Raw genomic sequence first — 25,073 nt, 5'->3', positions numbered from 1 at the left:
TTGGTATCAAGGTGATGGTGGCCTCGTAGAAGGAATTTGGGAGTGTTCCCCCCTCTGCTATATTTTGGAAGAGTTCGAGAAGGATAGGTGTTAGCTCTTCTCTAAACGTTTGATAGAATTCACCTGTGAAGCCATCTGGTCCTGGGCTTTTGTTTGTTGGAAGATTTTTAATCACAGTTTCAATTTCAGTGCTTGTGATTGGTCTGTTCATATTTTCTATTTCTTCCTGATTCAGTCTTGGCAGGTTGTGCATTTCTAAGAATTTGTCCACCTCTTCCAGATTGTCCATTTTATTGGCATAGAGTTGCTTGTAGTAATCTCTCATGATTTTTTTTATTTCTGCAGTGTCAGTTGTTACTTCTCCTTTTTCATTTCTAATTCTATTGATTTGAGTCTTCTCCCTTTTTTCCTTGATGACTCTGGCTAGCGGTTTATCTATTTTGTTTATCTTCTGAAAGAACCAGCTTTTAGTTTTATTGATCTTTGCTATCGTCTCCTTCATTTCTTTTTCATTTATTTCTGATCTGATTTTTATGATTTCTTTCCTTCTGCTAGCTTTGGGGTTTTTTTTGTTCTTCTTTCTCTAATTGCTTGAGGTGCAAGGTTAGGTTGTTTATTCGAGATGTTTCCTGCTTCTTAACGTGGGCTTGTATTGCTATGAACTTCCCCCTTATAACTGCTTTTGCTGCATCCCATAGGTTTTGGGTTGTTGTGTCTCTATTGTCATTTGCTTCTAGGTATTTTTTTATTTCCTCTTTGATTTCTTCAGTGATCACTTCATTATTAAGTAGTGTATTGTTTAGCCTCCATGTGTTTGTATTTTTTACAGATGTTTTCCTGTAATTGATATCTAGTCTCATGGCGTTGTTGTCAGAAAAGATACTTGATACAATTTCAGTTTTCTTAAATTTACCAAGGGTTGATTTGTGACCCAAGATATGATCTATTCTGGAGAATGTTCCATGAGCACTTGAGAAAAATGTGTATTCTGTTGTTTTTGGATGGAGTGTCCTATAAATATCAATTAAGTCCATCTTGTTTAATGTATCATTTAAAGCTTGTGTTTCCTTATTTATTTTCATTTTGGATGATCAGTCCATGGGTGAAAGTGGGATGTTAAATCCCCTACTATGAATGTGTTACTGTTGATCTCCCCTTTTATGGTTGTTTATATTTGCTTTATGTATTGAGGTGCTCCTATGTTGGGTGCATAAATATTTGCAATTGTTATATCTTCTTCTTGGATCGATTCCTTGATCATTATGTAGTGTCCTTCTTTGTCCCTTTTAATAGTCCTTATTTTAAAGTCTATTTTGTCTGATATGAGAATTGCTACTCCAGCTTTCTTTTGGTTTCCATTTACATGGAATATCTTTTTCCATCCCCTTACTTTCAGTCTGTATGTGTCTCTAGGTCTGAAGTGGGTCTCTTGTAGACAGCATATATAAGGGTCTTGTTTTTGTATCCATTCAGCCAATCTGTGTCTTTTGGTGGGAGCATTTAGTCCATTTACATTTAAGGTAATTATCGATATGTATGTTCCTATTCCCGTTTTCTATATTGTTTTGGGTTCGCTGCTATAGGTCGCTTCCTTCTCTTGTGTTTCATGTCTAGAGAAGTTCCTTTAGCATTTGTTGTAAAGCTGGTTTGGTGGTGCTGAACTCTCTCAGCTTTTGCTTGTCTGTAAAGGTTTTAATTTCTCCATCAAATCTGAATGAGATCCTTGCTGGGTAGAGTAGTCTTGGTTGCAGGCTTTTCTCCTTCATCACTTTCAGTATGTCCTGCCACTCCCTTCTGGCTTGTAGGGTTTCTGCTGAGAGATCCGCTGTTAACCTTATGGGGATTCCCTTGTGTGTTATTTGTTGTTTTTCCCTTGCTGCTTTTAATATGCTTTCTTTGTATTTAATTTTTGACAGTTTGATTAATATGTGTCTTGGCGTGTTTCTCCTTGTATTTATCCTGTATGGGACTCTCTGTGCTTCCTGGACTTGATTAACTACTTCCTTTCCCATATTAGGGAAGTGTTCAACTATAATCTCTTCAAATATTTTCTCAGTCCCTTTCTTTCTTTCTTCTTCTTCTGGAACCCCTATAATTCGAATGTTGGTGCGTTTCATGTTGTCCCAGAGGTCTCTGAGACTGTCCTCAGTTCTTTTCATTCTTTTTTCTTTATTCTGCTCTGCAGTAGTTATTTCCACTACTTTGTCTTCCAGGTCACTTATCCGTTCTTCTGCCTCAGTTATTCTGCTGTTGATCCTATCTAGAGTGGTTTTAATTTCATTTATTGCGCTGTTCATTGTTGCTTGTTTCATCTTTAGTTCTTGTAGGTCCTTGTTAACTGTTTCTTGCATTTTGTCCATTCTACTTCCAAGATTTCGGATCATCCTTACTATCATTATTCTGAATTCTTTTTCAGGTAGATTGCCTATTTCCTCTTCATTTGTTAGGTCTGGTGGGTTTTTATCTTGCTCCTTCATCAGCTGTGTGTTTTTCTGTCTTCTCATTTTGCTTATCTTACTGTGTTTGTGGTCTCCTTTTTGCAGGCTGCACTTTCGTAGTTCCCGTTGTTTTTGATGTCTGTCTCCAGTGGCTAATGTTGTTTCAGTGGGTTGTGTAGGCTTCCTGGTGGAGGGGACTAGTGCCTGTGTTTTGCTGGATGAGGCTGGATCTTGTCTCTCTAGTGGGAAGGTTCACGTCTGGTGGTGTGTTTTGTGGTGTCTGTGGCCTTATTATGATTTTAGGCAGCCTCTCTGCTAATGGGTGGGGTTGTGTTCCTGTTTTGCTAATTGTTTGGCATAGGTTGTCCAGCACTGTGGCTTGCTGGTCGTTGAGTGAAGCTGGGTGCTGGTGTTAAGATGGAGGTCTCTGGGAGATTTCCACCATTTAATATTATGTGGAGCTGGGAGGTCTCTTGTTGACCAGTGTCCTGAAGTTGGCTCTCCTACCTCAGAGGCAGAGCCCTGACTCCTGGCTGGAGCACCAAGAGCCTTTCATCCACACAGCTCAGAATAAAAGGGAGAAAAAGTAGAGAGAATTAGTAAAAGTATGAGTAAAGAAAGAAGGAAAGGAGGAAAGGAAGGAAGGAAGAAAGAAGCAAAGAAGGAAAGAAAGGAGGGAGGGAGGGAGGGAGGGAGGAAGGAAGGAGGGTAAGAAGGATAAAAGACAGAAAGAAAGATGATACAGTAAAAATAAAATAAAGTATAATATGGTTATTGAATTAAAAAATATTTAGAAAAAAAAAAAAAGGGGGACGGATAGAACCTTAGGACAAATGTTGGAAGCAAAGCTATACAGAGAAAATCTTACACAGAAGCATACACATACACCTTCACAAAAAGAGGTAAAGGGGGAAAAATCATAAATCTTGCTCTCAGAGACCACCTCCTCAATTTGGGGTGATTCGTTGTCTAAAGGAGGGAAGGCAGGAAGGAAAGAAAGAAAGAACGAAGGTAAAGTATAATAAAGTTATTACAATTAAACTTAATTATTAAGAAAAAGAATTTTTTAAAAAAAAATCATGGACGGATAGAGCCCTAGGACAAATGGTGGAAGCAAGAGTATACAGACAAGATCTCACACAGAAGCATACACGTACACATTCACAAAAAGAGGAAAAGGGAAAAAAATCATAGATCTCGCTCCTAAAGTCCACCTCTTCAATTTGGGATCATTCCTTGTCTATTCAGGTATTCCACAGATGCAGGGTATATCAAGTTGATTGTGGAGCTTTAATCCGCTGCTTCTGTGGCTGCTGGGAGAGATTTCCCTTTCTCTTCTTTGTTCTCACAGCTCACAGGAGCTCAGCTTTGGATTTGGCCCTGCCTCTGCGTGTAGGTCGCTGGAGGGTGTCTGTTTTTTCGCTCAGACAGGACGGGGTTAAAGGAGCCTGTGATTCGGGGCCTCCGGCTCACTCAGGCCGGGGGTTGGGGGATGGGGGAAGGAGGGGCACTGCGTGCGGGGCGGGCCTGTGGCGGCAAAGGCAGCGTGACGTTGTGGCAGAGGCCGGCGTGACGTTGCACCAGCCTGAGGCCCACCGTGCGTTGTCCCGGGGAAGTTGTCCCTGGATCCCGGGAACCTGGCAGTGGCGGGCTGCACAGGCTCCACGGAAGAGGGGTGTGGAAAGTGACCTGTGCTCGCACACAGGCCCCTTGGTGGCGGCAGCAGCAGCCTTAGCGTCTCCCGCCAGTCTCTGGGGTCCGCGGTTCTAGCCGCGGCTCGCGCCCGTCTCTGGGGTTTGCACTTTCAGCTGCGGCTCGCGCCCGTCTCTGGGATTCGCACTTTTAGCCGCGACTCGCGCCCGTCTCTGGGGTTCGCACTTTTAGCCGCGGCTCGCGCCCGTCTCTGGAGATCCTTTAAGCAGCGCTCTTAAACCCCTCTCCTCGCGCACCAGGAAACAAAGAGGGAAGAAAAAGTCTCTTGCCTCTTCGGCAGGTGCAGGCTTTTCCCCGAACTCCCTCCTGGCTAGTCGTGGTGCACTAACCCCTTCAGGCTATGTTCAAGCCGCCAACCCCAGTCCTCTCCCTGAGCTCCGGTCCAAAACCAAAACCCGAGCCTCAGCTCGCAGCCCCGCCCGCCCCGGCGGGTGAGCAGACCAGCCTCTCGTGTTGGTGAGTGCTGGTCAGCACCGATCGTCTGTGCAGGAATCTCCCCGCTTTGCCCTCCGCATCCGTCGCTGTGCACTACTCCGCGGTCCCGAAACTACCCCCTCCGCCTCCCGCAGTCTCCGCCCGTGGAGGGGCTTCCTAGTGTGTGGAAACTTTTCCTCCTTCACAGCTCCCTCCCACTGATGCAGGTGCCGTCCTTATTCTTTTGTCTCTGTTTTTTTCTTTTGCCCTACCCAGGTACATGGGGAGTTTCTTGCCTTTTGGGAGGTCTGAGGTCTTCTGCCAGCCTTCAGTAGGAGTTCTGTAGGAGTTGTTCCACGTGTGGATGTATTTCTGGTGTATCCGTGGGGAGGAAGGCGATCTCCACGTCTTACTCTTCCGCCATCTTCAAGGTCCCTCCAGGAATTTCTTCATACAATTATGTGGTTTGACAAGTTTGAAATCTGCAGGGAGGCAGAAACACTTATAACAAATATAGTCTGTGGTTCTGTAACTGGCCACATAGTCATAACTGGTATTTGCAACTACCTTCTTTCACTATTTATTTCCTATTCTCTTTGCCTTCCACCAGCAACTTAGCTGGTCATGCCTCTTATGGCATGACTCAATCCTTCATTCCTGTAGGGTCTGGGCCATTAGTAGTCTTGTCTGAATTGGGTCATTATAGTTTTCTATTGACTCTATTTTTTTCTATTTAAGTATAGTTGATTTACAGTATTATATTAGTTTCAGGTGCACAACCACAAGACATTACTTACTATAGGTAGTACTAAGAGACATCTTAAAGGAGCTCATGTGTTCCAAATATTCTTTCTTATCTCCATGTGTGGTAGTATCTGAATTCCTTGGTAATGAGGATTAATCACCCCAGAAAGCAAATAACTCCCTTCTTTGTCTGTTGCTTCAGAGGCATGAGAACACAAAGAGGCAAGGTGGCTATCTTAATTTCCATTTCAATGGAATCATTGTTGTGTTTCCTGGTGTAACCACTTCTACCTTTGGAACTAAGACCTCTAAGTCAGCATAGCATAAGGTCAAGAACAAGAAGAGAAAAATTGCTGGTCGATCGCTAGTGGTAATAATGAGTGGTACCATTACCATTCCCACCTCTTGATTCCTGGACCTGTGAATCCTGGCTATAAGACAAATGGTACCACATATTAGAAGCTGATCCAAAGCACATACAGCATCCTAGAGAACCTTGCTCTGGTCCTGCAAAGTAATGCCATCTATCTGTAATGCCATCTAACTAAGTCTTCAAAAAAACCATTTCCCCTTTCAATTAAGCCAGCTGCTTCAGGATGCTGAGGAAAATTGTAAGTCCAGTTAATTCTATGAGCATGGGCCTAATGTCACACTGCTTTGTTGTGAGGGAGTCCCTCAATCAAAAGCAATTCTGTATGGAATACCATGATGGTGGATGACATTCTGTAAGTTTACAGATGGTAATATTGGAAGAAGCTTTGCATGCAGGGAAGGCAAATAATTATCCAGAGTGTCTATTACAGTAAGAAAAAAATGCTGCTGTTTCCATGATGGAAGTGGTCCAATGTAATCAACTTGCCACCAGGTAACTAGATGATCATCCTAGGGAAGTGTGCCATACTGAAGATTCAGTGTTAGTTTCTACTGCTGGCAGACTGGGCACTCAGTAGTGGCTGTGGCCAAGTCAGCCTTGGTGAGTGCATATTCATGTTGCTAAGCCCATGGATCACTTCCATCCCTGCCACCATGACCACATTTTTTACAAACCCATTGGACAATTTGGGGGTGTGTGGGTTAGAGGCTGGTTGCATATCCACAGAATGAGTTATCCTGTCAATTTGATTATTAAATACTCCACTGTTTGAGTCACTAGGCATTGTGCTCCTTTTGTTGTTGTTGTTAGACAAGGCCAGATGCAACAACTTATCCTCAACCTTAGAAGGGATGTCTCAACATGCTCCACACCACTAGGCCCCAATAAATTTCACTAAGGTAGAAGGCCCCTGAATTTTTGTCAGATTTATTTCTCACCCTCTGACATTCAAATGTCATACCAGTAAATCTAGAGTAGTTTCTCCTTGTTGCTTCTTTAGGTCCAATCTGCATAATATCATCAATATAAATGCACCAGTGTGATGTATTGTGGAAGTGAAAGGTGATCAAGATCTCTGCAAACTAAATTATGACATAGGACTAGAGAGTTGATACAGTCTTGAGGTAGAACAGTGAAGGTACACTGCTGGCTATGCAAGTGTGTCTAGTGGTATTTAGTAATACTTATTGTGAAAAAAGCATGTGTCAGATCAATAGCTATACCAAATACCAGGTAATATGCTAGTTTGGTCAAGGAACGAAATCACACTGGAACAGAAGATGTAGTTGGAATGACCACCTGATTAAGTTTATAATAATCCACTAACATTCTCAAAGATCCATCTATTTTCTTCACAAGCCAAATAGGCAAGTTAAATGGGAATGTGGTGGGAATAACCACCCCTACATTCATCAGGTCCTTGATGTTGGCACTAATTTCTGTAATCCCTCTATGAATATGTTATTTCTTTTAAATTACTATTTTCTTAGGGGAAGGCAGTTCTAGTGGCTTCCACTTTGTCTTTCCTACCATAATAATACTTACTCCACAGGTTAGGGAACCAATGTCAAGATTCTGCCAGTTGCTGAATTCCAAAATCCAATTATGCATTCCAAAACTTGGGAAATAACCAGAAGATGGTTTCAGAGACACAATGGACCCACTTGGAGATGGACTTGATCACTTGACCTCTATAAGCCTCTAGTTTGAATGGTGGAGCACAGTGACAATTTGGGTCTCCTAGAATGAGTGTCAGTTTAGAGCCTGTGTTCAGTAACCCACAAAAAGTCTGCTTTTCTTTTCCTTAATGCACAGGCACCCTGTAAGAAAACATAAGCTGCTTTGGGGAAGACTGAGATAAAATTTAACAGTATAATTTTTTGCAGTATAGCAGATTCTTACTTCAAGGGAACATGACTTCCCTTTTATTCAAGTGGTTCAAGTCTGTAAACTGGCTCAAGTCTGGGAATTGGTTGAGGAGCTTTGACTCTTTTCTTATGACTCAAGTCATGGATAAATATATTGTGACATATCCATATAATGGAGTAACATTCAATAATAAAAAGGAATGAATTATTGATACATGCTAAAATACACATAAACTTTGAAAATGAAGCCAGTTATATATTGTATGTCACTTATTTTATGAGTCTATATGAAATGTCCAGGATAGGCAAATCTATACATACAGAAAGTAAATCAATAGCTATCTGTGGCTCAGGTGGAGAAGTGGGAATGGGAAATGACTGCTAAAGAATGTGGTCTTTCCTTTTGGAGTGATAAAAATGTTCTAAAATTGTATTGTGGTGATGGTGGCACAACCTTGTAAATATACTAAAAACACTGAAGAATACACTTAAATGTGTGAATTTTATAATATCTGAATTATATCCCAATAAAGTTATTGAAAAGATAGAATAGTCTACCTTGGGTAATATTAAATTGCCCATAATTAGAAAGATTCAATATTCATTTATTTACCAAGCATTTGTTGAGCATTGACTGAGAGTCTAAACCATTAGATTTTATAGATATAAATACAACAGAATTCTCTTCAAGGAGTTCACAGTCTAGTTCAGGAAGCCCAAAGTAAATCATCACAGTGTGATCACTACCTTAAAAGACACTATAAGAAAAATAAACAAGGAAGTGTGTATTTTTGCATTGACAGACAAAAGAAGATTCCTCAGGGGAAATGCGTATTTATTAAACTTGGCAAAGAGTTACAGCCCAGAGAAAGAAAGCTGGAAAAGCATGACAAGCTTAGAGAAGAACATGTACAAAGGAATAGAAGGGAAAATGATCAGGATATGTTTGCTCAGAGACCTGCAGAGCAGTAAGGAATAGTTTAGAAGTCAACAGCTGACCAAAAACACCCTCACATGAAATATTAGAGTATGCTGTAGGTCTGTGGCTCTTAAGTTGAGCTTCTTATTATAATTACTAAGGGTTTACTAAAATCAAAAGAAAAATAACAATGCTCAGGCCACATCCCATACCAATTACATCATAATGTCTAAAGTTGAGGTTCTGGCATCAGTATTTTTTAAAAATGTCTTCAAAGGATTTTAATGTGCAACTAACACTAATTACTGATGTAGGAAAAGGGGGCAGTAAGAAGGGTGTTTTACTACAAAGATATTTTGGTGCCATAACATTTAAACATTTTATTTCTCTGTGAGTTAAACATCCTCTGAAACTTCTTTCAAACTACATATTCTATGTTCTCCAAAGACTACCTGCTTGTCACTACTGAACAAATTTCCTCTAATAAATTTCAGGAATATTGTACTGCGTAAGATATAATGACATGAAACAAGATTTTTTTAACCAACTTTATTGAGATATGATTGACATATAACATTGTGCAAGGTTAAGGTGTACATGTGTTAATTTGATACACTTATATATTGCAAAGTGATGACCATAATAGCATTAGCTAACACCTCCATCCTGTCACATTATTACCACTTCATTTTTGTGGTGAGAAGATTTAAGATTTACTCTCTTAGCAACTTTCAACTATATAATACAGTATTATTAGCTATCACCACCATGCTATACATTAGATTCCCAGAAAATTTTAATCTTATGCCTGGAAGTGTGTGTGCCCTTTGAACATTACCTCCACATTTTCCCTACACCCTTTCCCTGGTAACCACTACTCTACTTCTAGTTTCTCTGATTTTGGCTTTTTTTACATTCCACATATAAGTGCTATCATACAGTTTTTGCCCTTCTCTTTCTGTTTCATTTCACTTAGTATAACGTCCTCAAGGGTCATCCAAGTTGCTGCAAATAGTAGGATTTCATTTTTCTCTTGGCTAAATAATATTCCATTGTATATATATATATATATATATATATATATATATATATATATATATATATATATATAAAGCATCAGTTGACCATATCTGCAATGGTGTGTTCCTGGGCTACTTATTCTGTTCCATTAATGTATGTGTCTATCTTTATGCCAGAACCATGCTGTTTTAATTACTATAGGTTTATAATGTAGTTTGAATCAGGAAGTGTGATACCTCCAGATTTGTCCTTTCTCAGGATTTCTTTGGCTATTCAGGGTCTTTTGTGGCAATATACAAATTATAGGATTTTTTTTCTATTTCTATGAAAAATGACATTGGAATTTCGGCAAAAATTGAATTGAATTTATATGGCTTTGGGCAGTATGGACATTTTAACAATATTAAATCTTCTGCAACATAGGATATTTTTCCACATCTCCTTCAATGTTATTCAACAAAGTCTTGTAGTTTTCACTGTATAGATTTTTCCCTCTTTTGTAAATTTATTCCTAAATATTTCATTGTTTTTAATGTTATTGTGAATGGGGTTGTTTTCTTTATTTCTTCTTCATATATTTTGTTGTTAGTATATAGAAACACAAGTCATTTCTGCCTGTTAGTTTTATATGCTGCAACTTTATAAAATTTATTGATTAGTACTAACAATTTTTGTTGGAATCTTTAGGATTTTTTTTGTGTAAGATCATATCATCTACTATCAAAGACAATTTTGCTTCTTTTTTCTGATCTGGATGACTTTCATTTAATTTTCTTGCCTGATTGCTCTAGCTACAACTTCCAGTACTATGTTGAATTGGCATGGGGAGAATGGGCACCATTTTCTTGCTCCTGATCTTAGAGGTAAAGTTGTCATTTTTTCATCATTGAGTATGATGTTAGCTGAGAGTTTGTCATATATGGCCTTTATTGTGTTGACATATTTTCCTCCTTTACCCTAATTCTTGAGAGTTCTTATAATGAGAGAATATTGTATTTTGTCAAGTGTTTTTCTGTTTCTATTGAGATGATCATATGATTATTTTTAATTAATAAATTAATTCCTTTTTATTGAGGTATATTTGATTTACAACATAATATTAGCTTCAGGTGTACAAAATAGTGATTCAAAAATTTTTGATTATACTCCACTTATAGTTATTATAAAATATTTGCTATATTCCCTATGTGGTACAATATATTCTTTTTTGTGTGTGGTATGCAGGCCTCTCACTGTTGTGGCCTCTCCTTTTGTGGAGCACAGGCTCTGGACGTGCAGGCTCAGTGGCCATGGCTCATGGGCCCAGCCGCTCCGCGGCATGTGGGATCTTCCCAGACTGGGACACAAACCCGCATATCCTGCATCAGCAGGTGGACTCTCAACTACTGTGCCACCAGGGAAGCCTGGTACAATATATTCTTGCAGGTTATTTATTTTATACATGACAGTTAGTGCCTCTTGATCCCCATCCCTATCTTGCCCTGTCCCACTTCTCTCTCCCTACTGACAACCATTAGTTGTTCTCTGTATCTGTGAGTCTGTGTCTCTTATGTTATATTCACTAGTTTGCTTTCTATTTTAGACTCCACATACAAGTAATAACATAGAATATTTGTCTTTCTCTGTCTGACTTATTTCACTAAGCATGATAACCTCCAGGTCCATCTGTGTTGTTGCAAATGGTAAAATTTCATTCTTTTTTAATGGCTGAGTAGTATTCCATTGTATATATGTGTCACATCTTCTTTATCCATTCATCTGTTGATGGACACTTGGGTTGCTTCAATATCTTGGCTATTGTAAATAAAGCTGCTATGAACATTGGGGTGTCTGTATCTTTTTGAATTACTGTTTTTGTTTTCTTCAGATATATACCAAGAAGTGGAATTACTCAATCCTCTGGTAGTTCTATTTTTAGTTTTTTGAGGAACCTCCATACTGTTTTCCACAGTAGCTGCACCAAGTTACATTCCCACTAACAGTGTACAAGTGTTTCCTTTTCTCCACATCCTTGCCCACATTTGTTATTTGTGGTTTTTTGATGAAAGCCATTTTGACAGTTGTAAGGTGATATAGTATTGTGGTGTTGACTTGTATTTCTCTTATACTTAACAATGTTGATCATATTTACATGTGCCTTTATGTCATCTGTATGTCTTCTCTGGAAAAATGTCTATTCAGGTCTTCTGCTAATTTTTTAATTGGGCTGTTCTTTAAATATTGAGTTGTATTAGTGTTTTATACATTTTGGATATTAATCCCTTATTGGTCATATCATTTGCAAATATTTTCTCCCATTCAGTAGTTTGTTTTGTTTTGTCAGTGGTTTCCTATGTTATGCAAAAGCTTTTAAGTTTGATTATTATGATGTTAGCTGAGAGTTTGCCATATATGGCCTTTATTGTGTTAAGGTATGTTCCTTCTGTACTCTATTTGTTAAGAGTTCTTATCATGAAAGAACGTTGTATTTTGTCAATTGTATTTTCTGCTTCTATTGAGATTACCATGTGATTCTTATCACTCATTATTTTTAACATCTTTATTGGAATATAATTGCTTTACAATGGTGTGTTAGTTTCTGCTTTATAACAAAGTGAATCAGCTATACATATACATATATACCCATATCTCCTCCCTCTTGCGTCTCCCTCCCGTCCTCCCTATCCCACCCCTCTAAGTGGTCACAAAGCACTGAGCTGATCTCCCTGTGCTATGCAGCTCTTTTTTAATCTGTTGTATCATATTTATTGATTAGTGTATGTTGAACAATCCTTGCATGCCATGGATAAATCTCACTTGATCTTGATGTATAATCTTTTAAACTCGTTTTGAGTTTGGCTTGCTAATATTTTGTTGAGAATATTTGCATCTATGTTTATGAAGGACATTGGTCTGTAATTTTCTTTTTACTTATCTGGCTTTGATATTAAGGTAATTCAGGCCACCTAAAATGAGTTTGGTTGTGTTCCTTTTGCTTTAATTTTTTTCGGAGAGTTTGAAAAGGACTTGGTTAATTCTTCTTTAAATGTTTGATAGAATTTACAAGTGAAACCATCTGGCTCTTGGCTTTTATGTGTTACTAATTCTGCCTACTCACTTGTTAATGATATGTTCACATTATCTATTCCTTTATGATTCACTACTCATGAGTTGTATATTTCTAGGAATTTATTCTTTTTTTCTAGGTTATCCAGTTTGCTCACATATATTTGTTCATCATAGTCTCTCATTAGTCTTTGTATTTCTGTGATATCAATGTAATGTCTTCTCTTTCTTTCCTGATTTTATTTTATTATTTTTTTTTAATATTTATTTTTTGGCCATGCCATGCAGCATGTGGGATCTTAGTTCCCTGACCAGGGATCAAACCTGTGCCTCCTGCAGTAGAAACATGGAGTCTTAACCACTGGACTTAAAGGAAGTCCCATTTCTGGTTTTATTTGAATCTTCTTTTTTCTGACTTAGTGGAGCTAAAGGTTTGTCAACTTTGATTCTTTTTGAAATATCAGCTCTTACTTTGTTGATCTTTTCTATTGTTTTTCTGGTTTTTATTTCATTTGTATCTGCTCTGATCTTTATTATTTCCTGCCTTCTGCTAACTTTTGGATTAGTTTGTCCTTGATTTTCTAGTTCCTTGAGGTGTAAAGGTAAATTGTTTATTTGAGATTTCTCTTTTTTCTTAATGAAGGTGTTGATCACTATAAATGTCCTTCTCAGAACTGCTCTTGCAGAATACCATAGATTTTGATATGTTGTGCTTCTATTTTCACTTGTTTCAAGACACTTCTTGATTTCCCTTTTAATTTATTTTTGACAAATTGATTGTTTAGGTTTTTTTTCTTTAATATTCACATATTTCTGATGTAGCTTTCTTTCTTGTTATTGATTTATAGTTTCATACCATTGTGGTATGATTTGAATCTTTCTAAATTTGTTATGACTTGTTTTGTGACTTATATGATCTCTTCTGGTGAATGTTCTGTGTGTATGTGAGGAGAGTATGCATTCTGCTGCTGTTGACAGAATGTATGTATACACACACGTACACACACACAAACATACATATATGTGTGTATATACATATACATATATAAGAATATATATATATGTATATATATATATATATATATACATATATATATATTCTTTTTGGTCTAAAGTAAGATTCAAGTCCAAAGTTTCCTCATTGATTTTCTGTAAGAATGACCTGTCCATTGTCAAAAGTGTGGTTTCAAAATTTCCTACTGTTATTATATTGTCTATTTCTCCCTTCAGATTTGTTAGTATTTGCTTAATATATTTAGGAGCTCTGATTTTGAGTGTATGTATATTTACAATTATTATATCTTCTTGATGAATTGACCCTAGTGTTATTACACAATGACTTTCTTTGTTTCTTGTTACCAATTTTGGTTTAAAGTCTATTTTATCTGATACAAGTATAGCTACCCTGCTTTCTTTTAGTTTCTACTTGATGGAATATCTTCTTCCATTCTTTCATTTTGAAACTATGTGTATCTTTAAAGCTGATGTGAGTCCCTTTTGGCCCCATATTGTTAGGTATATTTTTATTATTATTCATCTAGCCACTCAATGCCTTTGATTAGATAATTTAATCCATTTTCATTAAGAGTAATTGTTGATATGCAAGGACTTACTAATGCCATCTTATTAATTGTTTTATAGTTGTTTTGTAGTTCCATTGTTCCTTTCTCTCCCTCTTGCTGCTTTTCTTTGTGAATTGATAATTATCTGCAGTGGAATGTTTTGGTTCCCTACTCATTATCTTTATCTTTTCTTAAGCTACTGTAGGTTTTTCCTTTGTGGTTACCATGAGTTATACATAAAACATCATATATATATGATATATATATGATATATGTATCAGTGTATTTTACACTGATAGCAATTTAAATTCAATCTCATACAACAATTCTATCCTTTTATTCCTCTCCTTTCATGTTTTTGATGTCAGGATTTATATCTTTTTATGTTGTCTATCTATTAACAAATTGTTGAAGGTATATGTTTTTAAATTATTTTAAATTTATTTTTAAAAATTTATTGATTGATTTACATATATTCTTTTTTATATTCTTTTCCATTATGGTTTATCACATACTATTGAATATAGCTCCCTGTGCTATACAGTAGAACCTTGTTTTTTATCATTCTATATATAATAGTTTGCATTTGCTAACCCTAAACACCCAATCCATCCCTCCCCCACCCTCCTTCTCCCTTGGCAACCACAAGTTAGTTCTCTATGTCTGTGAGTCTCTTTCTGTTTTGTAGATAGGTTTGTTTGTGTCACAGTTTAGATTCCACACATAAGTGATGTCATATAGTATTTGTCTTTCTCTTTCTGACTTACCTCACTTAGTATGATAATCTCTAAGTCCATCCATGTTGCTGCAAATGGCATTATTTCATTCATTTTTATCACTGCATAGTATTCCACTGTATATATGTACCACATCTTCTTTATCCATTCATCTGTCAATGTACATTTAGGTTGTTTCCATGTCTTGGCTGTTGTGAATAGTGCTGCTATGAACATAGGAGTGCAAGGTATAGTTATTTTTAATACCTTTGTCCTTTAACCTTTATACTATAATTAAGTAGTTAACACATCACCATATTACAATATTAGTGTATTCATAATCTGTCTATATATTTACATTTACCAATGTGTTATTTTCCAATGTTTTTTATGTTACCAATTGCCATCCTTTTTTTTAAGTCTGAAAAACTCCTGCCAGCATTCTTATAAGCAGGTCTAGTGGTGAAGAATTCCCTCAGCTTTTGTTTATTAGAGAAAGTCTTTATCTCACTTTCATTTCATTGTTGGCTAACGTATTCTTGGTTGGCAGGTTGTTTTGTTTTGTTTTGTTTTGTTTTTTTCTTTCAGCACCTTGAATATATCATCCTATTTGCTCTTGGTCTGCAAGGTCTCTGATGAGAAAACTGCTGCTGGCCTTATGAGTGTTCCCTTGTATGAGAGATTATGTCCCCTATTGCTGCTTTTAAAATTCTCTTGTCTTTTTTTTGGACAGTTTTATTATAATGTGGCTTGAAGAAAATCATTTTGGATGGAAATTTCAGTGTGACCCTTGTCTACTTCATGAACTTGAAAATCCAAATTTCTCCTGGGGGGAAGTTCTAAGCCATTATTTCTTTAAATAGGTTTTCTACTGTTACCCCCCTTTTCCTTTCTCTGTGACTCTAGGTATGTATATATTATTTCTTTTGATGGTATCCCATAAGTCCTCTGGGCTTTCTGTGTTCCTTTACTTTTTTGTTCTTTTTGCTTATCTGATTGAATTGATCTTTCATTTGATCTATCTTCTAGCTAACTGATTCTTTCTTCTGTTGTTTGACTCTATTTTGAAGATCTCTACTGAATTATTCTGTTCAGTAATTGTATTATTCACCTCCAAAATTTTTCTTTCTTTCCTTCTTATGTTTTCTATCTCTTTGTTGAACTCATTTTATTCTTGTATTGGTTTCCTGAGTCCACAAAATTGTTTACGTGTATTCTGTTACAGCTCTCTGACCATCTGTAGAACAATTATTTTGAAATCTTTATTGGTAAATCCCTGGATATTAATTTCTAGAGGCCAGTTACTGGAGGTTTACTGTATTTCTTTGATGATGTCATGTTTCTTTGATTTGTCTTGATCTCTGTAGTTTTGAAAAGGTGTCTGCACATTTGAAGAAGCCCTCACCTCTTCCAGACTTTATAAACTGACCTTGGTAAGGGAAACCTTTCACCTATGGATGGGAGTATGCTGGATCATGTTATGGCTTGATTTCTAGTGGTTCAGTGGAACAAATATGAGGGTGTTTGATGGCACCAGGCCTAGTAGGGCCTGATGTCTCTTTGGTTCAGGTCACTGCAGTCCACAGCATTGACAACTGTGTAGTCCTTGTCAAGCACTGTGTGGGGACCATAGTGGCTTCAAGGGCTATTGACATCCTTAGACATCTAAGTCTAGCAGCTAGAAACCAGGGCAGGCAGCAGTGGTAGCCAGAGCCAGTTGTGTACACACACTTAGCTGTGGAGGCCAACTGAAGGTGCCTATGTAGTGGCAGCGGCAAGTTGCAGATACACATGTAGTAATGAGGCCCAGGACAAATAACATGGGCCAGGGACAACTATGCTCTCTGGAAGCTGCAGAAGCCCTGACTGTCAGCATGTTCTCCTGTAGCTTTACACTCTCCCTCCAGGCATACATGCTTCAGCATAAGTCACTGATGGGGATTCATCTGAAGGCATGCAGCTGCACAGCTGGAAAGGTTAGCTGCATGTATATGCATTGATGCCATGCAGTGACAGAAGCCAGTGACTGATCCAGGTCCACAACAGCTGCAGTGACCCTGGTTGTTGGTATGCTCTCCTATGGCTGCACACTCTTCCCCTGGGCATGCATCCTGCAGTGAAGGCCAATCACAGACATCAAACTGGAAATGTGCAAATGTGTAGCTGGAGAGGTTAATCCTGAGTGCAGTCATGGCAGCGGGCATCAGATGGGGGTGTATAGGCTGGTCTCTTGAATTCATGCATCTGCAGATGCCTGGGATACCTGCTTGTGCATGCTCTGGGCTTCTGTAGAGGCAGAGGGGAGGGAGTGGGGAAGGACTCAGGTGGCTGGCATTAGCAAATGTGAATACCTGAGGACCAAATGCTAGCAAAATCTGCAGGGAGTCTACAGCAGCTCTGCTGGCTCTTGGCTTCATCAGTGGTGGAATCTGCTGAGTTTGTCTGCAGAGAAGGTCTTTGTGAAACATAATAGCTCCTCCTGCAAGTCTATTAATAATAGCCCCTGATTTTCTTCCTTGTTCCTAGCCGGCTCTATACATCTTGACTTTGCTGGTCTGGGTGAGGTGAAACCAAAGCAAAACCTTTGTGCAGTGTCCTGAAAGGCTGGAGAATCTGGTCTGTCACCACATTCTTCCTTTCCTGGCTAGAGGAATTCATTCTAGCTGGGAAGTTCCTTCTTAGAACTGAACAGTGCTGGTCGGGGGATGGGATGATGCAAGAAAAAAAGCTGTCCTTCTTCTCTTCTTCATATACTCAGAGTTTTAAAATCTAAACCAATGAAGCTCCTTGACCATGGAATCTACCAGAATATTACTAGAATCTAATCCCTGGGATATCCATAAGAAAATTGTAAATCACTCATGTCCTGTGTATCCCATATAAAGAAGGAAAGTGGTAGAAGAGACATTATCATGATTTTTTTTTAGGCTTAGCTATCACCACCTCAGTATTGCCACAGAAGCAAGTGTTCTAATGTGTATTATGTTTCCTGAAGACAGTGCTGAAAGTGGTAAATGATAGTTAATTTCTCAGTCTGTTGCTTTTTTCCATGTAAATAAAATCAGAGTATTTTAATTAGCTCACTTATTTTCCAAAAACAGAAAGAATTAAAAAAAGAGCATATTTCAACTCAGCATCTTAGATATTAAATTGAATCATAGTAAGGTAAGGGATTTTTTTCTCCTTTCTTCACCATATGCAGTCCTTTTATTTATTTATTTATTTGTTTGTTTATTTCAGAAAAAGTTCGCTATGAAACTTTACTATGAAAACCTTCAAACATATACTAAGCTTCAACTTTATCAACTCCTGGTTAATCCTGTTTTAGCTGCACTTGTACCTAGACCCCATTTTCCCTGATATTTTTTTAACATCTTTATTGGAATATAATTGCTTTACAATGGTGTGTTAGTTTCTGCCGTATAACAAAATGAATCAGCTATACATATACATATATCCCCATATGTTCACTCGCTTGAGTTTCCCTCCCACCTGCCCTATCCCACCCCTCAAGGTGGACACAAAACACCAAGCTAATTTCCCTGTGCTATGCAGCTGCTTCCCACTAGGTATCTTTTTTATATTTGTTAGTGTATATATTCATGCCACTCCCTCACTTTGTCCCAGCTTACCCTTCCCCCTCCCCATATCCTCAAGTCCATTCTCTACATCTGAGTCTTTATTCCTGTCCTGCCCCCAGGTTCTTCAGACCCTTTTTTTTCTTTTAGATTCCATATATATGTGTTAGCATATATGGTATTTATTTTTCTCTTTCTGACTTACTTCATTCTCTATGACAGGCTCTAGGTTCATCCACCTCACTAGAAATAACTCAATTTCATTTCTTTTTATGGCTGAGTAATAATCCATTGTATATAAGTGGCACATCTTCTTTCTTATTTTTTAAATTTATAATGCCTTTATTTTTAAAATTTTTTTTATTTTTTGAATTTTTTAATTATTATTTTTCTACAATGGTGTGTTACTTTCTGCTTTATAACCAAGTGAATCAGCTATAATACACATATAACCATATCCCCTCCCTCTTGCATCTCACTCCCACACTCCCTATCCCACCACTCTAGGTGGTCACAAAGCGCCGAGTTGATCTCCCTGTGCTATGCAGATGTTTCCCACTAGCTATCAATTTTACATTTAGTAGTGTATATATGTACATGCCACTCTCCCACTTTGTCCCAGCTTACCCTTCCCCCTCCCCATGTCCTGAAGTCCATTCTCTAGTAGGTCTGTGTCTTTATTCCCATGCTGCCCCTAGGTTCTTCATGACCATTTTTTTTCTTTTTTTTAGATTCCATATATGTGTGTTAGCATATGGTATTTGTTTTTCTCTTTCTGACTTACTTCACTCTGTATGACAGACTCTAGGTTCATCCACCTCACTACAAATAACTCAATTTCATTCATTTTTATGGCTGAGTAATATTCCATTGTATATATGTGCCACATATTCTTTATCTGTTCATCTGTCGATGGACCCTTAGGGTGCTTCCATGTCCTGGCTATTATAAGTAGCGCTGCAATGAAAATTGAGGTATATGATTCTTTTTGAATTATGGTTTTCTCAGGGTATGTGCTCAGTAGTGGGATTGCTGGGTCATATGGTAGTTCTATTTTTAGTTTTCTAAGGAACCTCCATACTGTTCTCCATAGTGTCTGTATCAATTTATGTTCCCACCAACAGTGCAAGATAGGCAGAACACTCTATGATATTAATCACAGCAAGATCCTTTTTGACACACTTCCTAGAGAAATGGAAATAAAAACAAAAATAAACAAATGGGACATAATGAAACTGAAAACTTTTTCATAGCAAAGGAAACCATAAATAAGACAAAAAGACTACCATCAGGATGGGAGAAAATATTTGCACACTAAGCAACTGACAAAGGATTAATCTCCAAAATATACAAGTAGCTCATGCAGCTCAATATCTAAAAACAAACAACCTAATCCAAAAATGGGTGGAAATCCTAAATAGACCTTTCTCCAAAGCAGATATACAGATTGCCACAAACACATGAAGGGATGCTCAACATCACTAATCATTAGAGAAATGCAAATCAAAATACAGTGAGGTAACACCTCACACCAGTCAGAAAGACCATCATCAAAAATCTACAAAAAATAAAAGTTGGAGAGGGTGTGGAGAAAAGGGAACATGTGGTCCTTTTGGAATCAATGTAATTAGATATACCTTCTGCAGAAGTGTGTTTTTTTCAAAAAAGAGAGGGCCATTTCCTTTTGTGTTGAACAAATTTAGGTAATATGTTAAATTTATTTTAAAAATGAGAACTTGGGAATTTGTCTTGTGTGGGATATGAGATATGAGAGTCAAGATGTTAGGTTCCTATTTTCGGAGTCAGAGAAATGACATCAAAATGGAGGTAATTTGATATAGTTGTAAGACCTAGGCTATATTTGAAGAAGCATTAAAAAATACCATGTAGGTTCATCTAGGCTACTATTATGTTTAAAGCAGGAACACCAAAATATATGTGGCACTTATGATGCTGGTAAGTTCAGCTTTCTGAAGGTTTCCCTTAAAAAGTTCTTGACAATCTTACCCTAAAATCAACACAGTAAGCCTATTAACAATATGAATAAAAATGTAGCTATTGATGCTTACTATGCTGTGCTTTTAACCTGTGTATTATTAAACCCTCAAAATAGCTCCATTATATAGGAAATATTGTTTTTGTTCCCATACTGCAGATAGAAGTTAAGACGTTTGCTAACGTTACCCATCTAAGAAGTAGTAGACATGCCTAGCTCTTTTCTCCAAAATAAGCATTCACATTTCCTTTGTTATATTCAGTAAAATGAATTCTATCAATATATAAGAAGACTGAAAATTGCCTCACTTACTTACTTGAGGAAGAAATTCTCCGTCTCTCTCTCTCTCATCTACCAGTGTTTTGTGTTTCTGGAAAGAATATCAATAACAGGAGGCAGTCTAAGTACAGAGGTGAAGGTAAAGACATCAGTAGAAGAATCTTAAAGCTGAAAATCTCAGACTATTTTGTGAGCTGGCTTTTTAGAACTGGTGCTTCTGAGAAGAGATCTTTCTGAGAACATGGATTTCCCTAGCAATGACAACAGGTTGCAGATGTCATAGATCAGACTCCTGTGTTAGAATTTGGCCTTATGATGAAGAAGTTGAGGGTAGGAAAGGGTAGATGAATTAATAATTTAATTATCATTTTCTATTTTACCTTTGCCAAAGGGAAAGTGAAAGTCTTATTTCCAACAATGATGTTACTGGAATATCTGTAATTTAGTTAATTTAATGTCCTTTCTCTGTGATAACTGCACTTTCAAAAACAAAGAAAATTATAGCCACAAGTTGTAGGACTGATAATTCTTACAATGTATGAAATCAACCATGAATGAAATTTTCTTGATTTCAGAAATGATACTGGCTCTCAACTTACGGTGACATACTTGAATTTTTAAGTCAGTTATAAACAAATAGGGATATTCACCTATCTTTATTATACTGTCCCTTTGTTTGGAGTTGTCAAATTTTATGTAGATCTGGGAATAGTTCTCCGGGGCCTGCTGTCCTGGATAAAACACTCTTGAAGCTATTGATATCATTTCCCTGCCTCTAGATCACACTCAGCAGTTGTCAGAGTTTTGCAACCCTGTGTACCAGTCTGATGTTTGTGAACATCCTCCCAGGACAAGCATATCATTGCAAGTGGAAATCCACAAAAGAAATTATGTTCAATGCCTTGTCCTCTGACTGGATTCTTTCATGAGTCTAACAAGTTCAGGTTGTTAGTTGGCTAGTAAAGAAGGTGTGACTGTCAGAAATGTGTACTAGCTTATTGATTATAAAGCGATGACAAGTTTTCCTATATTTTCATCTCAAAAATTTGCTGAGACTGACATTTAATGTGAAGATAATTACAGTAACTCAAGGCTGCCTTTCACCCTGTAAAGACTAGCCTTTTTGTTTGATTTCCCCATTCCTACCCCAGCCCATGTCTTCAAGCCCTGCTAAACAGCTCTACTAAATTGTTCTCTGATGTAACTATTAGGCTTAATGTGGCAGGATAATTTATTAAGACATTAATTTGTATTTCAAATCCTAGTTGTTTTTCCTTCTCTCTTTCAATTGTAATTTTTTGTTTGTGTTTTTTTACAAAGCAAGTACTGGTGGTATTTGTCCAGAGACATTGAAGTGCTTTTTGCTAAATGTAAGACAGGTTGAAGTGTTGGAGAGCAAAGGAGGGTAACAAGGGTGACAATTTCTCAGTGACTGGGAAGATTTGGGAAGCTGGAGAGCCCTGTAAGAGGTGGGTACCCATGTTCCCCTTTGTCAGTGTTCCAGAGAGGTACCAAAATCTCAGAGGGGTGACTTTCTTGGTGGACCTAAGAAATCTAGTCTGTAAGTACTGACTCCCTTAGACACAGTAAGGATACTGGTGCTTCAAGCCTGAAATGAGAGTGGGAGAGTGGTTGTATATGAATGTTTTGCATTTCCTAATGAACTGGCCTTTCATAAGAATGTGGGCCTTGTACCGTCTTTGAGGAGAAGAGAAATGGAAATAGTAACAACTGGTATTGGATTTCACACCGTCCTGTGGAATGAGGGCTCTTATTTGTGTAAAACTAAAATGAACAAATAAATGTTAGAATGATTGCATACCTGAGTGTATGGACTAATTACATAACTTCTGTGGGTTCTATTCACATAGTAAAGTCACAAAACATATTAATCTTTCATTATTTCCATCTCCATTGTCCATCAGTTAGAAATAGTAGCAATACAGCATACACCACTCTCATCCTCCACAGAGATCATTGTTACTCAAAGGGAAACTTTGTGCACTATTGATGGGACTGTAAATAGGTACAACCACTGTGGAAAATAGTATGAGGTTATTTTAAAAGTTAGAAACAGAACTACCATATGATCCAGCAATTCCACTTCTGGGAATATGTTTAAAGGAAATGAAATCACTATGCAGAGAGATATCAGCACCCCCATGTTCAAAGCAGCATTATTTACAATAGCCAAGACATGGGAACAACTTAAGTGTCCATTGCCAGATGAATGGCTATATAAGTTGATTATATATATTATATATTCATATAATTGTATATATTCATTCAGTGGAATATTATTCAGCCATAAAAGAAGGAAATCCTGACATTTGTGATAATATAGATGGATCTTGAGGGCATTATGCTTGGTGGAATGTCAGACAGATAAAGACAAATACTATATAATCTCAACCATGTGTAGACTCAGAAAAAAAATAAATAAAATAAAACAAAGCAAAAGACCCAATAAATTTATAAAAAAAAAAGAGGTCAAATTTGTGGTTTCCAGAAGCAAGGGATGAGGGAGGGGAAATTGGATAAAGAACGCCAAGAGGTATAAAATTCCAGGTGTAAGATAAATAAGTAATAGAGATATAATGTACAGCAGGATAACTATAATTAACACCCTATATGGTATATATGAAAGCTATTAAGAGAGTGAATCCTAAGAGTTTTCATCTCAAGAAAAAAACACGTTTTTTCCTTTTTTCTTTTGTATCTTTATGAGATTATGGATGTTAACTGAATTTATTGTGGTAATCATTTCACAATATATGTAAGACAATTCATTATGCTGTATATCTTAAACTCATACAGTGCTGTGGGTCAAATATATCTCAATAAAACTGGATAAAATGTATGTGGATGTAGAGTAAATGTGGAAATTAGAGAAGAAACGGTAGGTAAAAGTGTTGATCATAGCTTGATCTTATAATGTGAGAAGTCAAGTTTATATAATAAGGAATAAAGGCAATATATTACTTAAATTTACAAAAGGAACAAATAAGGAAAATTAAAATATTATTATAACTATATTGTTCAGATGAAAAAGAGAACATGGGATATTCTAGTGAGTCAAATTCCCAACTATCATGTAAAGAAGTCTACACAATTTAAAAAAAAAGAAAAAAATAATATAGTAGAAACATTATTTAGAGTTTGGGCAGTAACTAATAGTAGAAACAAATAAAAAAAGAGTTGAAAGTGATTATTTCTTGATATGAGAGAGTGAAACAATGGAATGTTTTTATTTTCCTTCTAAATTATTTCATTTGAAATCTTGTGTATGCTTTGCTTTGAAAAAATATAATAAAAATAAGTACATAATCAAGAAGGTGAGAAAGCAACCTCCTAAATGGGAGAAAATGTTTGCAAATCATGTACCTGATATGGGGCTAATATTCAAAATATATAAAGAACTCACACAACTCTATAGCAAAACCCCAAACAATTCAATTTAAAATGGGCAGAGGATCTGAATAGACACTTTTCCAAAGGAGACATATAGATGGCCAACAGGCACATAAAAAGATTCTTAACACCACTAACCGACAGGGAAATACAAATCAAAACCACAATGAGATATCACCTTATACCTGTTAGAATGGCTATTATCAAAATGATAAGGCATAATAAGTGTTGGCAAGGATGTGGAGCAAAGGGAACCCTTGTACATGTTGGTGGGAATGTTAATTGGTGCAGCCAGTATGGAAAAGAATATGCAGATTCTTCAAAAAACTAAAAATAGAGCTACCATATGATCCAGCAATTTCATTTCTAGGTATTTATCCAAAGAAAATGAAAACACTAATTCAAAATGGCATGCACTCCCATGTTCACTGCAACATTATTTATAATAGCCAAAACATGGTGGGATCAATCTAAGTGTCCATCTACGGATGAGTGAATAAAATATGTATATATGTGTATATGTATATACATATATATATGTGTGTGTGTATATATATATATATATACACACACACATACAATGGGATATTATTCATCTGTAAGAAAAGAAGGAAATCTTGCCATTTGAAAGGACATTGCCTTGAGAGCATTATGCTAACTGAAATACATCAGACATAGAAAGACAAATATTGTATAATATCACTATATGTGGAATCTAAACAAACAAGCAAACAAATTCATAGATACCGAAAACAGATTGGTGGTTGCCAGAGGCGGGGAGAAGTGGGCAAGATGGATGAAAGGAGTCAAAAGGTGCAAACTTCCAGCTATAAAATAAATAAATCATGGGGATGTAGTATACAACTGGTGACTATAGTTAATAATACTGTATTGCATATTTGAAATGTGCTAAGAGAGTAGACCTTAAAAGTTCTCATCACAAGAAAAAATTATGAAACTGTATGGTGACGGCTCTTAACTAGACTTACTGTAGTGA

Source organism: Phocoena sinus, chromosome X, assembly GCF_008692025.1.
Source record: "Phocoena sinus isolate mPhoSin1 chromosome X, mPhoSin1.pri, whole genome shotgun sequence".
In the NCBI taxonomy this organism is placed as follows: domain Eukaryota; kingdom Metazoa; phylum Chordata; class Mammalia; order Artiodactyla; family Phocoenidae; genus Phocoena; species Phocoena sinus.
Note: the sequence above shows the minus strand (reverse complement) of the source record.